We start from the raw sequence: 17,417 nt of genomic DNA, 5'->3' as shown, positions 1-17,417 counted from the left end.
GTTTATCTTTTCTTAACCCATCAAACAAAAATATTCCATTCTTCATACCTTCTTTACTAAAAATTTACACCTTACTTTCCTTAAATACAGAGCTGTTTTTCTTATTAATTTCTAGCAGCTTTAATCACATATATTAGAACTCTTTAACCTTTAACAAACCGTAGGAAACACGAAAATGGTAAGCAATTATGAATTGTCTTTTATATCAGCCTTCTAAACACTTTTCATAATTTCTAGAAACACCCCACACTTTACAGTAAAAGACCCAAAGACTTTTAGCCTCTCTGCAATAAGAAGGCAAAAGTAGATAAACTTAGATACGTCTGGCAATAATGTTTCAGTGTTCTATCCAATCCAAAAATGACCCAGATACTCAGATTTTTTATCATTTAACTTAACTTGGCAAAACTGAAGATTGTTACCAAAAAGAATTTCGAAGCTGTTTTTTTTCCCCAAGTATACAAACCATAAAACAGTTATTGTATCCACTTTTATCTATTTAAATCATTTGTTCCCAACAATTATATTCAGATTACCTACGGAAACCTCATGAGACATCAGACAAAACTGATCATTTATATCTGTTATTTTGCTGACGAATTTCTAACAGACAACCTGAGCTTATTTGACTAGTAAACACAGGCTTGCATGCCTGCATCATATGCAAATACCTACAACTCTTGAGGGCATGCATTTTCAATCAAACCAACAACTTAAACTTTCATTAAGCAAAGATTAATCTATGTCATGTTAACTTGAAAGACATTTGGGTTAATACTTCTTAGAGAAACTTTTTTGTAAGTGTTTACTTTAAGTCAAAGGAATAGAGCTCTTTAGAAATTGTACCATCTGGAGGTAAAGTATCACACATTTGTAACATATATAGATACAGACAGACATATAGAACAAAGATTTTCCTTAGATTTGATTTAGGTGTTGTCATAGCAGACCACGGTGAAAAAACTTGTTTTCCCAGTTTTTTTTTTTTCCTTTCTCTCTTTCTTTCTTTCTTTTCGCCTTAGCAATCTGGCTTGGGATACCCCCTTTGTTAAGCAATTGCAATCACAGCACGAAGCCAACCAGAGTCTGGAGGAAAGGCTGCAAATTCGGGAACTGATTCGGGCCTTTTCAGAAGCTCAATTTCCCGTGTCTCTTTTGATTTTCTTTTGTTATTGTGGGGACCTGGAATTGGCCACCCCAAGATATGTCTCTTTGGCATCAGGATTATTTGAGGCTGATTGCTTTTGATAAAGTGGGACAGGGAAGGAGGCTCTGAGGAGTGTAACTTGCCCTTTGTTAGGACACATTTACATTTTTAAGGTAAATCTCTATCTGTAAAGTTGCCTCCCTCTCTGTACCAGGAAGAAGAAAGGAGATGACCTTCTCTCTAAAAACTCTTAATCAATACCAAAGACAAGGACTTAAAATCTGCATTTTATTGTGCTACTCTGGTAACCTCCTGGAACTAACTTCCCTCCCCCTCCCAACGCTGGCATTTCTTAATGATTAAGCATCTTTCCTTAGGCTAGGAACTGATTGCTGAGCTCACCTGTGACCGCCCAGCTCCAGACAATCGACTTGCCTCCAGCTACGCCCTCTGAGACAGCAGACCACTACCTGCTGTGTCCATCAAGCACTGTGCCGACAGGGCAATCTTGTGACTATTGTGGGAGGGACATTTCAATCACATGTGAAACACCCCGTTTGGGGGTATATAACCACTCTGGCACCCCACTTCTTGGGTGCCCTTTCTTCCTTCTGGAAGAAAGGCCCCGGGCCATGGTTCCTCATAAAGCTTTGTTTAATTTTCTCTTGCTATTCTGTCTCATGTGAATTTAATTCGTTCTCCAGCCAGACGAACCCCTATTTGGGGAGAGGAAATGTCCTCCTCCCCTACAGTTTTGGCGTAGTTGGCAGGCTGAAATTTCCCTGGCTGGACACTGCTTGCTCCTAGACTGCTGCGGCTGAGAGATCCCAGACCCCTGACGAGAGCCGGCAAGAGGTAAGAGTTCTTACCACATCAGTCTCCCGGATCTCTGCCTGCAGAGTCCAAAGGAAGCAAGAGTGGTGAGGTTTTTGCTCTTCTAAATTTAGATTAGCAGGAGAAAATGTTGGTGGGGCTAGCTTCTCGGATTCAGCGACTCTAGGATTTGAGTACTCACTGGTTGTAGATCCTTTTCCTCCCAGAGATAGACTTTTCCTTGTCTCTGTCTTTTTGTTTGTCATACAACACAGGCATCTCTATAAGCCTGTTGTCTGGGCTTTTTGTCTTGTTCTATGTCTTGAGAGCTTGGCTTTGTGACCTTTCTGGTCTCCGCCATTGGAGGATGCATGTACCGGCATGCATCTTGGCAGCCAGTCACATAGACTGGGGCTCTGGGAAAGTTTGTCTTGAGAGCTTGGCTCTCTTTGTCTGGCTGTGTAAGCTCTCGGGGAAGTTTGTCATAAGAGGTCCCAACTGCTTTCATAAGGGGCCTTTGTCGTCTCAACATTTGTTGCTTGCCTTTACTTTCTTAGGCTATTTTTGGGAGTGAACTTTCTGGATCTCTTTTGGGGACGCCTCTTTGTCCTTGGTTAAGCTTTGGTTGAGTCGCTGTTAAGATCCTACTCGTCAAATCAGCCAGACGATGGATCATTTAAATTCGGAAAACTTCTAAATTGGGGAAAAAAATTGTGAGAGCTCTCATCATAATTTTTATTGGTATCTATGAAAAAAAGCCAAATTGAAAAGGAAACACAAGAAAATGGTAACTAGGTTTAAACCCTGACTCAGGTTATAATTGAACTGGTGAAATATAAAGGTCTATGTGTTAAGATTGTAAAGGTTGGAATGCTTGAGCTGATTTTCTTTTTATGAAGAGGTTATATCAACTTTGCTTGAGTATGTTTTAAAGCGTCTTTCTGGGAATGCTTCCTTATGCAATATTATAAGACTAAGACCTGTTAAGTCCTGGCCATGGGTCCTGCTGCCATGCTGCAGCTCTTCACTGCCCATAGGCCCTGTACCCACGCTATTTGAATAGAGGAACGCTATTTCCAGGCCTTGAGCCCAGGAAGTCTTTCTTTTGACTCCTTGGCTGCTGAGCCAGCTTGCTTCACCAGCTTGGGAGCCGAAGTTCTAGTTTTCCTTGTGCCTTTCTCTTTTTCAAGGATGGGTCTAAATTAACTGCTCCATCGGGAACCTTCTCAGACAGCTGTATGAATCCATGTTTGCTTGCCCATGGCTACTCTATGGGGCAAATCGTGGCATTCAGCCTGAATAGAATCAGTACCTTAAGCCTGAGGGTGATGGAAAATGAATTAATCCATTCTTTCCTGACTCTATCTGTAATAGACAAATTTTACATGGGCACGGGTCGGCCACTTAAGTCATTAGGATGGTCGCCAATCTCCAAGACTCCTGTGGAAGGTTTCTTTTCCTAAGGCTGGATTGGGATCCCTTCCTCTGGCACCTGATCACTCTCTGAACTGTGGGTAAGTCCCAATCAGGACTCCGGTTCAAGGCAAGTACCAAACTCTAACCTTTGGTTGAGTATGGGAACCCCTTCTTGGGAGAATGGGTCCAGGATGCAATTGGGTAGAATGTCCCCCAGACCGGAGGAAAAATTCTTCACGGTTTTTCTCTGTTCTTTGATCTTTGGGACAACTCACCTGGCACTTAACGACTGCCAGGCATAATAGGGAAGGCATACAAGAGATGCAATGCAGAGGGATGCGCCCCATCATCCCTTGCTATAGGAACCCCACAGGCAGAACAAGTAGGATGCTGCCCTAGGTTCGGGAGATTTTCAAGGTAATGGACCCTTTTCTTTCCTCTCTCTTAAAGTGATAGTGACCATTTTTGGGCTCTTTTTGAGCTTTGCAATTGAGAAACGAAGAAATCTTTAAAGTGTGAAAGGCTCGACCTCTGGGAGCCCCCACTCTGGTTTCTGGGCCTGATCACCCCAGCAACCACGTGGGGTGCCCTCTCTTGGCGATCGACTTGTTAAGCATTTTAGGTGCCTACTGAATTGGTTATGACAATAGGAGACCTGTGGTTTATTCTGTGAACTGTCCTGATGGTGTTGTGTGCCCCTGCACGGGAACTGCTGTGTGACCTCTATCTCGATAACCCTTGGGGAAGAGGCCATGAGGGTGAGGCCTGATCTCTTTTCCATTGTTCTCCAGGCCTTTGCCTCCTGCTTCCCTGCCTGGCTCACCTGTGCTGGCTCAGGGACTAAGTGCCCTGGGCTAAGTGGGATTTGACTAGATCTTATAACTATGTTGATGCCTGCGGTCAGGCACCTTTGCACCCTTTCTCTGGCCTTGTCAATTGGACACCAGCTTTACCACCATGAGGAATGCCTCAAGCATCCTAAGAGACTCACCCCCTGGGTGCATTTTAAAGTTGGAAACGCTTTCAGTTGGATGGCTTATGCCCCAGAAACTCCAGCTTGGAGAAAACTTGAGGAGTTTCTCTGTCCCTTTGTGATGTAGTTGGACAGGCAGGTCAATCTAGAATGTCATTAAGTTAAACCCAGTAACTTCCAACTGTCCTTGGAAAATCCTTGCAAGACTGGACATACAGCTCTAGAGGCAGTTCAGATTCCACCCAGTTCCTTTATCTCAAAAGGATTATCATCTCCCCTCTCCAGGAACTACTATCTAGACCATCACTAATCCTAAGACTGAAGGAAAAAAAAAAGAGGGGAAAGGTCATAAGTGTGCCCTTGCTGAGAAAAAAAATCTAGCGTCTTGAGTGTCTTCTCCAGAAATATTAGTAAAAAGGCTCAGAACAAAATTTGGATTCATAACTAGGGAGTTTTGTATTGTACCAGATTCATGGAGTGATTTTTAAAACAATTGCTGTGGAAGTGCTGTGTCTGTGTGTGTCTATGTGTGTGTGATATTTTTACCCCGGGTGATATGGCCCAAACTAAGAGCTCTGTTTAATTGGATTAAAGTCAGCGCTTACATAAATTCTAAATGCAATGGAAATTAACCCAATGTCTTTTAAGTTAAGATGATATGGATTAATCTTTGGTTAATGAAAGTTTAACTTTGTTTGTTTGATTGAAAAGGCATGTCCTAAAGAGCTGTCAGTATTTGGATGTGATGCAAACATGCAGCCTGGGTTCACTAGTCAAAAAAGTTCATGTTTTCTGTTAGAAATTTGTCAGCATAATAACTTTAAATGATAGCTGTTTGTCTAATGTCTCAAAGTTTTTGTGGGTAATCTAAACATAATTATTGGGAACAAATGGTTTAGATATAAATGAAATAAGAGTTTATAGATAACTTTTTTTAGCAATAATTGTAGTTTACGGTATGTGTATTTAAAATAACTTCCAAAATCTTTGGTAACTTGAAATTTTGAAGTTTTGCTAGGTTAATTTAAATGATAAAATTCGTTGAGTAACTAGATCATTTCCAAATAAGATATTAGACATTAATTATTAAATGTAAGTTTATCTACTTTTGGCTTCTTATTGCAAAGAGGCTAAAAACATTTGGGTCTATTAGAAAGTATGCCTTGTGTTTTATTGTGAAGTGGAATGTTTCTAGAAATTATGAAGTGTTTAGAATGCTGATATAAAAGATAATTCTTAATTGCTTAGTTTTTAGTTTTTTACTATGGTCTGTAAGGGTTAAAAGTCTAATTAACACATGTAATTAAAGCTACTGGAAATTAATAAGGAAAATGCTCTGTATTCAAGGAAAGTAAAATGTGTGTTTTTAGTAAAGACGGTATAAAGAATGGAAATATTTTGTTGGATTAAGAAAGATAAATTTGTCCTAAAGTACTAGAAAGTAAGAAAGAAAGCATGGGACAAATTCTGAATGTAAAACAAAGTTATAGAAATTCTGAAAAGAGTTTTGTACCTGGTCAAGTTGGTTAAGATTGAAATGAATCTAATTAGGTAAATGGGTTTTAATATGAAAGAGTAAACTGGTACAAGAATTAGAATTTGGCTTTCTCTCTAAAAATGATAATTTTCTTAAACTCTTCGTCTGCTCTTGATAAAGAAATTATAAAAGGTTTTTCCTTCTGAGTAAGTTTCCAGAGGAAGATCTATGTTTGGTTAAGATAATCTCCTATGCAAAAAGACAGAGGTCTCTCTATTAAGGTTTTTCTTTTTTTTGCTGTTGATACCTGAGCATTGTTTCACAAATGTTTTAAAACCTTTGATATTTTTGACAAGCTTCTTCCTCAAAAATATTCAAGTCCTGAAATAAAGGCTTTCCTTTGACCTGGATGAAGGAAGAGGATTTCTCTGGGGATTTTCAGAGGGCCACTGGGACTTCACAGAGAAATTTGCTCTCTCTTCCTATAAGGTGGAAGATTCTAAACTAATTAGGCTTATTGGTCTGTTAAATTACATTGGAAGCATTGTCATATAAGTGATGATAATCTTTCTTAGCTGGTATTATGTGGGTAAATGTTATTGATATAAGTGTTTTGAAAATTATATAACATTCCTAAAATTCTGATCTGTCCTGGCTATCAGCCATAATTCTAACTATCATTTTAAGGTGTTGTATATCACAGAAATAACCAAGTTTCTCTGTCAATTGTCATTTTTAAGTCTTTTGTTATTTACAGTCAGTTGTTTTACTCTGATGCTTTTTGCTTTTGCAAATATGTCTCATCTTCAGAGGGATTCATAAAAAGGACTCTGACACTTACTCTGGAATACAGGTTTCTGACACACTTTCAGATCACAGAACTGAACTGGGTAAGAAAGTACAGAAATCTAGTGGAGAAACTGAAGACCCCATAAAACTGTTAACAGAAGATTAAGATCAAGAACTGATTATATGGGACTGAATGAACTGAGGATGATTATAATTTTTTATGACTTTTGTTTGAAATATTGTTTTTGATGTGTTGCTTTGTTTTCTCAGATTCAAGGAGATCTTTCTGTCTTTTTCTCTTATGCTAACTATGACTTACCAATTTGGTGAAATTATACCTTTGTGAACAAAACTGAAACATTTATCTTTTTCTCCCTACCTGATCCCTCCAGAATTTGGAAACCTAGTAAGTGAGTGAGTATGGTTGTTTCATGGCAATATTGTTATTTGCATAAGTTCAATAAGAATCTGTCCTCCTTATAACAGGACATTGGTTGTATTACCAAGGCTTTGACTGGAATGTCATATTTGAGAGAAACGTACAGACTCAGATATGACAATACTGCCTTTGAGGAATAAGGTTGACTTTCTGGAAATAAAGCCACTTGGAAACATGGGCCTGGTACCTTGTGTATAGAGATTATGGCAATCTTACCCGGTAAGTAAGGAAGCTTGCTTATCTGGCAGATGTAAGGAAACTTGGAATATTTTGGGGGAACTCAAGAAGAGAGGAGTCCACCCAAATCTGTAGGTACTGTAGGCAAAATCTGACAGCAAGTCCTTGGCGTGGCTTTCCTGGCCTCGAGAGGTCTTTAAAGTTCAATCTGAGATTCCTCATAAAAAATTTCAGCAAAGCAGATGTAAGAGCCTATATGATCAACTGCTATTCTTGCTGCACTTATGTAAATAATTGGGCCAAGTTTCTTGAAACTAAACTTATTTTGCAAACGAATTAGTCTTAATTTGGCTATCTTTGGTAAAAATGAGGGTGATTTTAGAGAGAAGAACTACGTTTCAGTGAAAAGCTATAAGACACATTTGTGGATGTTAGATCCTAGCTTTGTTAACTGTCTTTGAGGGTTTTTTTCCACCTGTGAACTGGACTGGATCCTGAATTCTTCTGCTGAAATATCTGGTTACAAATCTCTAAACTAATGTTTTCAATCTTTTCCTCATTTTCATTTGGAATCATTGAGATTTGAACCTGCTCTTTTTCCTGAAGCCTTGCAAACTAAAGCTGAATGACTTGATAAAAACTTGAGAGATTCCTGTCTGCTGCTGTGTAAGCTGTAAGCCACTCAGAAAGATATCTGAATGCCTGATGACATCATCAGAGACATTTCAAGCTGCTAAAGATGCTTCACTCCGACATCCAGAAGTCTTCTTGACTGGCTGCCTCCTGGACTCAGGAACTAGTTTATAATTTGCTCCAACCATTAACCTTGTTTTTCTTTTTATTTCCATAGAAATACTTCTTAAACACCTGATTGCTTGCTTCCAAAATAAAGGCCTAACTTTGGGAGCCCACCTGCGTCGCCACCTTCTAAAATGAATTTAACTGGACTGATCTATTACCAGGACTAAGAAATGTGTTCAGTGAGATGAAACAATCTACCACTCAGCTTCTGGATTGTGAAACTTTTAGTTTCAAAGGCGGGACTGTAGGGACCTGAAATTGGCCACCCCAAGATATGTCTCTTTGGCATCAGGATTATTTGAGGCTGATTGCTTTTGATAAAGTGGGACAGGGAAGGAGGCTCTGAGGAGTGGAACTTGCCCTTTGTTAGGACACATTTACATCTGTAAGGTAAATCTCTATCTGTAAAGGTGCCTCCCTCTCTGTAGTCAAGGAACTGATTGCTGCGCTCATCTGTGATCCCCCAGCCCCGAGGCAACACACCTGCCACCCCGCAGCGTTCACTGAGACAGCAGACCTATCTGCCTTCATCAAGGGCTGTGCTGACAGAGCAGGCTCGTGACTGTTGTAAAAGGGACATTTCAATCATACGTGAAACACCCTGTTTGGGGATATATAACCACTCTGTGCACCACACTTCTTTGGTGCCCTTTCTTCCTTCGGGAAGAAAGGCCCCGGGCCATGGTTCCTCATAAAGCTTTGTTTAATTTTCTCTTGTTATTCTGTCTCAGGTGAATTTAATTCATTCTCCGGCCAGACGAACCCACATTTGGGAAGAGGAAATGTCTTCCTCCCCTACATTAACTAGCCTCACCATGCTGTACACTAGATCCTCAGAACTTATTCATCTGAAAACTGAAAGTTTGTACCCTTTAAACATCTCCCCCTGTCCCCTGAAAACAACCACTCTTATCTCTGTTTCTACAAGTTTCATGTTTCCAGAGCCACATAGGGGACACTAAGTCTTCACGAGCCACAGCGTGTGATTAAGTACAACAATTTCAGCCCATGTGCTTTTGTATGTGCTCCTCCCTTCTGCAGGCCTCTGACCTGGTTCTGGATTACATTCTCTCTCAGTTGGACACTCCGATAGCCTCCTTCCTCCTTTTCCTGCTTTCAATTTCTCCTTCATTCTGCACAGAAACACCAACTTTCTGGAGTACAACTTGATCATACCACTCCCCTGCTTAGAAACCCTCACTACTACTCACTATCTTTGAATGAAATCTTCATCTCCAGGTCTGGCATCTAAGATCCTCCTGGATCTGGTCCCATCTTCTACCGTTTGATATTCTTCTTAATAGTCCTTACATTTTATACAAAGCAAACTCCTTGCCTTGAGCTTCATACATAACTTTGCTTGGCTAACCTGCACCTTTGCCAGAGAGGGCGCTCCATTTCATCCCTTTGTATACAAACTGCGCTTGATCTCTAATGATCAGTCCCATATTACCAGAGACTTCCTGATCACCTTATGGGAAGGAACCTCCTTTCTCTGAATGCCCACGTAGCACACCCTAATGGCATTTATCACCTCCCATCTTGGATTTAGTTATTTATGTACATTTATTTATTTACTTATTGCCTCAAAAAAAGTGTTGAACAGAATTGCACAAGATGCTGGGGATAAAAAGGGAATATAGTCTACTGGTGAGATAGTAACAAGCCCTCGATTGAAAAAATACAATATATCAAATATGATACTGGATGTTAATGAACTCTAAGTGATCAGATAAAGGTTGGCCTAGATCTGTCTGTGGAGTCTCAGAGGAGTGGAGTGGAGTTCCAACGTAAAATATGTTTAGGCATTAATTAGCCAGTTGGACAAGACGGGGAGTTGGGAGGGGGTGAGGTAGGTAAAGGAGAGGCAGACAGCACAGATGGAGGGCATGGCCACAGGAGAAATCACATTTGAGGAAGGCACGTTGTTGACTCTGACAGGATAGGGTATGCTGAGAGAATAGCAACTGAAGGAGAAGACACTGGTCAGGTAGACAAGGATCAGGTTTTGCTTTGCTAAGAAGTTTGGAGTTCAGTCTGTTAGCAAGCATGCTGAAAATGTCAATCAAGGGAATTGCAAGATTGGACTGTGGGTTAGACCCAGGTGGTGAAGTGGATTCCTCCAGAGACACAGAGAAACTTTAAGCAACCTGGTGGAGGTTACACATCTGATCCATCTTTGTATTCCCTGACTGCGCCCAGCACAGTGCCAGGCACGTGGGTTATATACAAATTGTGTTTGTTAACAAGTGAAAGAAAATGAGATCACCACTTTCAGACTAAAACACAAACAGAAGTTTATTAGCTTTAAGCTTCGCACTTCACCTGCATTATTCAGATCACACAAGTATAGGGCATCTTCTAGCTTCCTGAACCTTTTGATCCATGTCTCCGATTCTTCAGACTCGTTCTTCATCACTGGGTTCAGGAAAGGCTGTGAGACTGGCCTGATTTTCAAAGAGCTTGGGGGATCTTTGGAGGCTGAAGTCTCAGCAGTAGGGTTTTCTGGCTGCAGATCCTCTTCTAGAGTTTTCTACCAAAACAACACAACTATCTCACTGGCAACACATTCACCACCTAGATCTTCTCCAGTCTCTTGGCCAAAGATGAGGCCATACAGCTAGCGAGATTTACTGTAATGTCTGGCTTTGTAAAGCTTGGAGGATGGGTTTCAAGTCCTGAGTGCTATAGGACTACATCTGTGAAGCCTTCCAGGATGTAAATTACTGTGTTGAATGTTTTCTATGTTTTTAAGAGAAGGGTGAAATCATGACTTTAATCAGTTTGCATTTCTGATTTTCACAAAGAAAAGGTTTTTGTAACTGGTTGAGATTTTTCTTGACGTTCTATACTAGTGGGATTCATGGAGGAGGGTCTTCAGGAATTGCTTATAACTTCTCCACGGAATAACCTCTGGACAATGAGCCTGAGGTTCTTGACAAAGAATGACTGAAAGAATAGTGACGTTGTCTTAGGCTCATGGGCTCCTTGTAATGGACCATAAAGAACTTCTAGTTCTGTCTGTCCTGTTAATTTAACTAAGGAAGACGAGGCCCAGAGAGTGGAAGTGACTTACTGAGATCAGGCAGTGAATGGTAGACACAGAACTATAAGGAGATGTAGAGGTTATGTCTAGCTCAGTTTGGCATCCTAATCTCATGTCTACTGCAAAATAGAGATGTTTTTAGAATAATGGACAACCTAGTCCCGGCAGCCATGACAGGCATTCTGTCACCTACCATGTACAGAGTGGCATCCATTGTTTGATCTTCACAACTTCATTTTTCCAGGAATTTTCTCTCCTGCCGAGCCATATGGTTAGGGACAGAACAGCCATATCTAAGTGTACAGTGCAGGACTGGGTATCTAATGCAAAGGGACCAATGCACTCATTGTTCAGTGATTTTGGAACGATTTGTGAGAGATGAAGACAGAGGGATATACAAACAGAGATCATTCTGTGTGAGAGGTAGGAACTCTCACGGGTTTTACACACTGTGTACTGGAAATGAGAAAAGGCTGATCTGTCCAGAAAGATAGAGACGGACAGAGAGAGAGAGAGGGAGAATGAAGCTAACAGCAGAGAGAAGAGAAAAGATATAGGACGTCATGATGAAGTTCAAGTCCCTGATTTTACTTCACTGTTACTTGTTACATTTCTAACCTTAGGTAGCATAATACGCTTCTCTCTCCTTCCAATAAATTTAGTAGAGTTTCTTCTCTTAATTTCAATCCAAATAATCTTAACTAACTCACCATAGAATTATGACTCTAACTTTTGAAAATCATCTGTGCTTCCCCCAACATTCAAATACCTGTATTTCTCCAATATAGTACCTTTGTCTCAAACTTCTCACATAGAAAGTATGAAAATCCCATAGGTCTAAAGAATAGTAATTGAGATTAGAAGTCCAGTTTTAGTTGGTTAACAAACATGGATTAACCTGCTGCTGGGAAATGTGAAGAATTGTTTTGTTTGAAATAATAGAATGGTACATGATATGGTACCCACATGGATAACAAGCAACCAGTAAATTTTAAGAGATTGATATAAAAGAATTCTACTTGGATAAAATCAACTTTGGGAAGGGCTGAAAGTTTTCATAAAATAAACAGAGTAGTGATTCTTATACTTTTTAGAGCTTTAGATCACTTGAGAAATCCAACGAAGGCTTTAGATAATCTACCCAGGCAAATGCACATTTGCATGCAGGATGACTTTAGACAGTTCAAAGAGGTCCTTGGATCTGAAAAAGTGATTTTAATAATTTTATATTTCTTCAGATAGATCAACACTCTCTTTGACCACTAAAGACAGGGAAAGGGGGAATTTGTATGAACCTGAATTAGGCTGAACTAAGTAAGTGAGTGAGTACTAACACACTCTATACTGTTTTCGTCCCACTGTGTCAGGAGGAAGTCCACGTCCCGTGATTGGCATGTAAGACTGTTCTCGTTCTCGTTCTTGCCTATCTTCTTTCAATCCCACATATACATCTTTTTCTCCAACCACCTAAAACCAGAAAACACGAAGCTGTTTTGTGCCTTGTGCATGCTGCTCCCTCTGCTGTAAAAGCCCTTCTTGCCACTCAGGCCTTGGATGGTTGGGGTCCTACTCATCCTTCAAGATTTGACTCATATTTCACTTCTTGTGGGAAGCCTTCTCTTACAGACAAGCTGGCTGAGGGGCGATTCTTTGTGGCCCCTTTATCCACCTCAGCACTTATCGTGGAATGTTGTAATCATTTATTGACTCTCTCTTCTACCAGAGATCTGGAGACTGGCCTGTGAGATAGTCGTTTATGTATCCTCAAGGTCTGGTTAGTGACCAGGGCATAGCTGGTTCTCAAGACATGGTTACTGAATGAACAAGTGAATGAATGAGTGAGTTTCTCCGGGATCATAAGAAAGTTGGTTTACCACACCTCTGCTTCAATTCCCCCTTCTAAAAAGTGGGACAATGAATGCTACTTATGCAGGAATGTGAAACAAATCAATTACTGCAGAGATGCCATAAAATCCTCAAAACAGAGGCAAAAATAAAAGAGCAAGGTGTATTTTTTAATAATCTGATTCACAATAGATGATACTCAAGGAGAAAAGCATCTGCTGTTGTTTCTGGCATGGCAAGAGGCTTGCCAAAATTGACATGATTTTCTAAGACATTTTGAAGTGTGAAGTGCCTGAAGAGGCCTCCTGCCATTTTGAGATGAATTATGGTCTAATCTGGGCATTTAAATAAAAACAACGACAGAAAACCTCAGGATGCTTTTCAATTCTGTCTGCATCTTTTCCTGGCTAAGTGCTGGGAATATTAAAAATGTAATTTAACTGCTTGCAAGATTTTGTTTGCAAAATCAAAGAGCCCATTACATTTTAAAATGTGGTGTCTGGGGAAAAGGTCACCCTCAGTCTCTGGAAGCTGAATTTAAGATGTTGAAATAGGGGGCTGGCCCTGTGGCCAAGTGGTTAAGTTCGTGCGCTCCACTGCAGGTGGCCCAGTGTTTCGTTGGTTTGAATCCTGGGTGCGGACATGGCACTGCTCATCAAACCTTGCTGAGGCAGCATCCCACATGCCACATCTAGAAGGACTCACAAGTAAAATATACAACTATGTACCGGGGGCTTTGGGGAGAAAAAGGAAAAAAATAAAATCTTTAAAAAAAAAGTTGAAATAGGTCTCAGAACCACCCTTTATTTTGATGGCAGTGGGAGGATTGGTCACAGGCTTCAGAACCATTGCACATGCTACAGGTCCAATTTCTTGCGGCAGGTGCCAAGCCCATGACCAGGTTGTGGAGAGAGGTTTCTGCAGCGATATCAGCTAAGGCAGGAACCACCCCACACTTGAAGAGGTTTCTACCTCCCTTCTCTGCCAGAGGAGATTCTCAAAGTCAAAGAGAGTCTGACATCACGGTGGTGGGTGGAAACCAAAAACCAAGAAGGGGGGGTTAGCCCCGTGGCCGAATGGTTAAGTTCACATGCTCTGCTTCAGCAGCCCAGGGCTTCACCAGTTCAGATCCTGGGAATGGATCTCAACAAGCCATGCTGAAGCAGCATCCACATAGCAGAAGCAGAAGGACCTACAACTAGAATATAAAACCATGTACTAGGGGAATTTTGAGAGAAGAAGAACAAAAAATTGGTAACAGATATTAGCTCAGGGCCAATCATTAAAAAAATAAATGAACAACACCAAAAAAAAAAAAAACCAGAAAGGAGGACCCTACCCAGCATCAGAGAATAGAAGGTGAAAGATGAGTGAAGCTCTTCCTCAAGCTCCACATACCCAGGTGCATACCATTTGTTTAGTTGTGTCTTGAGCCATCTCAGGAATGTCAGGCTGCACTGGAGTGGCAGAGGTTCCCTTTCCTCTGTTTCCTGAGAAAGATAGAAAAAATGGAAGGGTTAAGTTTGGTCTCTTCATTGTAACACTTACAGCCAGGCAAATAAAATGTTGAGGCCCTTCTATGTGTTTGGCACTGTGTTAGGCGATGGGGATATGGAGGTAGATCAGAAAGATCTGGTTCCTGCCCTGATGGAGCTGACAAAGGGGAGGTAGGCGCTAAACAATTACTCAAAATTATTATTTAATTACAAACTACCATAAACACAACAAAAGAAGATGTGAAAATATTTTGTTTTAGGGTAGGGGTGGGAGTGGTGGAGAACCAGAGGAGGCTTCTTGGAGGAAGTGACACTTAAACTGTGGATCCAAAGGGTGAATAGGAATTTCTAGGCAAAGGTGATGGTGGGTGTTCACAAGGAGCAGAGAGTTCCAGATAAGCAGAGACAAGAGCCTGTAGAACTGCCCTGAATCAGGAGGACTTGCACAGTTTGAGGAGTGGGCAGCAGCTTCCTCCCATGGCCCTACCTCTTAACAGAAAACCAGGCATTTCTGCCCCCTCTCTCCACACAGGTGTATGCCTCAAAGATCAGGCAAAACCTCTCTCTTCCACTTTCCCTCTCCTATCAATAGTCAGAGGGTCTGAATGGGATGAGGTTTGAACAGCATCTCTAACCCAGTACCCCCACAATTGGCTTCGGTTGTATTCCTAGCATTTATCACTATTTACATTATTTTAAGTGAAGGAAAAGCTTTCTGTTTACTGCAGGTGAAAAAGGTCCAAGTTGCTCCGAGTCATAGAGTTTGAGAGTTAAGGGGATTCTAGAAACAGTATAGAGTATACAGGCAGGAAGATGAACTTTGGTGTCAGCCCTGAATGCTAATCTTGAGTCTTCCCTCTCCCAGCTGCAAGCTTTCAGATCCTAATTTTGCCAGTTGTGAAAGGGGAGAAAACCAGTGATTTACCGTAATGTTGTAGAGATAAAAAATTACCTACCTAAAATACTTAACACAGGGAAGATGCTCAAAAAAAGGATTCATTGTTTGTTGTGTCATTATTATCATAACACCTTAGGCAAGTCTAGTTTGCTTAATTGAACACTAATTACGATGGGCCAGGAATTGTCCTGGGCACTGTTCACATGCATCATCCCTGTTAGTATAAGATCTAGATCCTAGACCCTGTCCCAGGCCAGTTTCTCTGCACTTTTAAAAGTTTCTTTAGAAGAAAATACACACTAGTCTCCCTGGTCTCCTTTAAGCTTCCCTTTCTCCCCCCTAACATCTACAAGCGTGGAAACAGGTCATGGTTTGCACATGTAAAAATCATTTGAGAAATCTGAGGCAGGGCTGATGTTTTTTCTTTCTAACACAGTGGGAAGGATCATCTGTGTAGTCTGCCAGTTGAAGGTTTGTACTGGAGAAAATAAGCCAAGCTGGCTTCTAGAGATTTCCAGGTGTTGGAAGGGCCAGGTTTTACAATGCTTCCATGAGTCTGATGGTTACACATCCAGCCCTGCCATCAGCCCACCAATGACTAGAAACTAGTGGTCTTGAGCACTGGCTGCATATTAGACCCCGCTGGGGAGCTTTAAAAATTGCCAATGATTGGGCGTCACACCAGGCCAATTAAATAAGAGACTCAGGGTGAGAACCAAGCTCAGCACCTGTGAAGAATTCCCTCGGTAATCCTAAAGTGACACCAGGGTCGATAACAACTGATTTAAATAAAGGATTCTGGCCTCATTGGGTCCACTGAATGAAGCTTTGTGAGAATATATATATATATATATATATATATATATATATACATCAATATATATGTTTGTGAGAATAATATATATCAAAGATCTGTACATGCCAGACATTTCCCACACATTTTCTTACTTGAAGAATAATGCTCTGTGGTAGAAAGCATCTCCATTTGACAGATAAGGTAACAGAGGCAATAAAGGCTTCAGTTCCCTGCTTAAGATTACAGAAGTGGGGTTAGGTCTTGGATTCTAACGCATTCATTCATTCAACAAACATTTGTTTAATGTTTACTACATGCTGGGCACTGTTTTAGGCACCACGATACAACAATGAGCAAGAGAGAATCTTCTCAGGGAGAGTGCGTTCCAGTGGTGAGGACAAAGAGAGACATAAAATAATGTCAAATAGTGATAAATGCTATAAACACAACCAAAGCCAATTATGGGGGTATATAGAAATGCAGTTGCTATTTTTGATAGGGAATTCACCAAAGGCCTCTCTGAAGTGACATTTAAATAGAGCCGTGAATAGAAAAACAAGGGAGAAAGCCAAGCAAATGTCTGAGGAAAGAGCATTCCAGGATAAAGCTCTGGGGAGAGCAAAGGCCTCAAGGGCGTGGTGTTTGGTGCATTCAAGCAACAGTTGAGAACAGAGCCGAGCTAACCCAGGAGGAAAAGGGAAGAGAAGTGGGTCAAGTGTCATGCCATGTGATTTGAGTTAATTTTTTTTTTTTTTTTTTTTTTGGCTTTCAGCATTTGTTCCTCCTCTGGTGATTACCCACTTCTACTGTTAGCAACTATATTTTGCTTTGTGGAGACCACTCCTCCCCCATCCCAGTGCTGTGGTTTGGTAGTATTAACCCCCAATTCCAACTCTAAACCTGGTCTCTGCTTAGTTGAAGACTAACGTGGTATCTCAATCACGATCTTGGTTCAAAGATGGGCATAAGACTCAATCTGAGCCTCAGAGGTGAGAGGAGATATCTGCTATAATTTCTTAGCTAGTAATGTTCTCTCCTTCCTAGAAGGACCTACCAAAAGAGGGAGCTGTACAGATATGATGACATAGCTGCCATGGCTATTTTGCTATTGCAGAGGAGTGCCCACCTGGAGAAGTTGGAGGACTACCACGTAGAGCCTAGAGATTATGCCAACACCAAGTAAAGCAGAACAGAGAGCCAGAATGAAAGCAGATCCTTGATTTTGACACCTGAATGGTTAGATCAACCCACACCTGTAAGGCTTGCTGCTGCCAGACTTTGCACTTACATAAAACAAAATCTCT

At 40.9% G+C, this 17,417-nt stretch overlaps 2 long non-coding RNA genes across 2 annotated transcripts in view; both read left to right on the top strand.

Annotated features, from left to right (window-relative positions):
* LOC139041254 (uncharacterized) overlaps nt 1–17,417 on the top strand; it is a 160,352-nt gene that overhangs the window by 127,299 nt on the left and 15,636 nt on the right. The gene's annotated exons all lie outside the window — the stretch shown is intronic.
* On the top strand, nt 1,740–8,752 carry LOC139041242 (uncharacterized). The gene is made up of 2 exons (XR_011496064.1): nt 1,740–2,002; nt 8,082–8,752. It is a non-coding gene; the product is annotated as an uncharacterized lncRNA (long non-coding RNA).

The sequence above is a fragment of the Equus asinus genome, chromosome 1 (assembly GCF_041296235.1).
Source record: "Equus asinus isolate D_3611 breed Donkey chromosome 1, EquAss-T2T_v2, whole genome shotgun sequence".
Lineage (NCBI taxonomy): Eukaryota > Metazoa > Chordata > Mammalia > Perissodactyla > Equidae > Equus > Equus asinus.
Note: the sequence above shows the minus strand (reverse complement) of the source record. Positions and strands in the feature narration are given on the sequence as shown.